We start from the raw sequence: 1071 nt of genomic DNA, 5'->3' as shown, positions 1-1071 counted from the left end.
TTATAGTGTTATCAGTTTGAAAAACCCTAACTTAACTCTGGCGCCATGTCACATATAGAAATTTTTTGATATTTGAAACCATAGTAAAACAAAGATGTAGATTTTTGATATTTATTTTATATATTTAAATGCCATTTAACAAAGAAAAATCAACCAAAAAATGAGTTCACTTGTCACCTCTGACACGTGTGTCATAGGTTCACCATCACTGTACTAGGACATGGACATCTTGACTTTCTACAAGTTACAAATAAAATTTTCTTTCAACATTAAAAAAAAAAAAAGAAGGGGAGGGGGAAAGGGAATAGAGACCAGAGGCTGGTATGCTGACCTCAACGGAAGCTCTGACTGGGGTAAGAGGAGAGATGGTGCAGTCTTTTGAGGGTGAAAGATGCAAATTAATTTTTTCCAGGCAATGGAATGATTTTCCATCCTGCTCCAACATTTCTAGGGAAATTTTTTAAAAAAGATTTAAAATTTTGAATTTTGAAACATATTTGGCCAAAAAGGTTTCAGATAAGGGATTGTGGACCTAGTAGTAATTGTGGATCTACAAGGTGTGGCAAAGAGCTTTTCCTCTCATAGTATATAATATAAGTGCTGGGTTCTTATGATGTGAAAATTTGCTTATGAGTTAAAGTTCTTAAATTAAATAATTAAAAGCTACTCCAGTTTTTTGTTTTTTGTTTTTTAAATTGTCATTTCTGTTTTGGACTGTTTTTCTTCGAATGTCACTTATTGGAAGAGCTAAAACTCAAGAAACATAGTTTTTGTGGGTTCCTTATGGATGACTAAGGAGAACAATTATTTCTCCACTTATGTTCACGAGTGTGACTGAAGATGCTGTTCGGGAGCCTCATATACTAAAACCTTATCTTGCAAAAGGCCAGTTCTGGGTTGGCTTTTGTGATTGACATTCCCTACATGTGCCCATTCTTCTGCTCCCAGCCACTCTGCCACGAGGGGGAAGGAGCTAATAGTGGTTATATCTCTGCATAAGTTGCTCCATTCTTACAAGGTCTACTATACCAACTCTACTAATTGCTAGCTATGGGATACTGGGCAAGATAT

General features: G+C 35.7%; 1 pseudogene; it reads right to left on the bottom strand.

Annotated features, from left to right (window-relative positions):
• LOC102773000 overlaps nt 1-1071 on the bottom strand; it is a 23260-nt pseudogene that overhangs the window by 19591 nt on the left and 2598 nt on the right.

Source organism: Myotis davidii, unplaced genomic scaffold (genome assembly GCF_000327345.1).
Source record: "Myotis davidii unplaced genomic scaffold, ASM32734v1 scaffold2092, whole genome shotgun sequence".
In the NCBI taxonomy this organism is placed as follows: domain Eukaryota; kingdom Metazoa; phylum Chordata; class Mammalia; order Chiroptera; family Vespertilionidae; genus Myotis; species Myotis davidii.
This window is presented reverse-complemented; position numbering and strand designations above follow the sequence as displayed.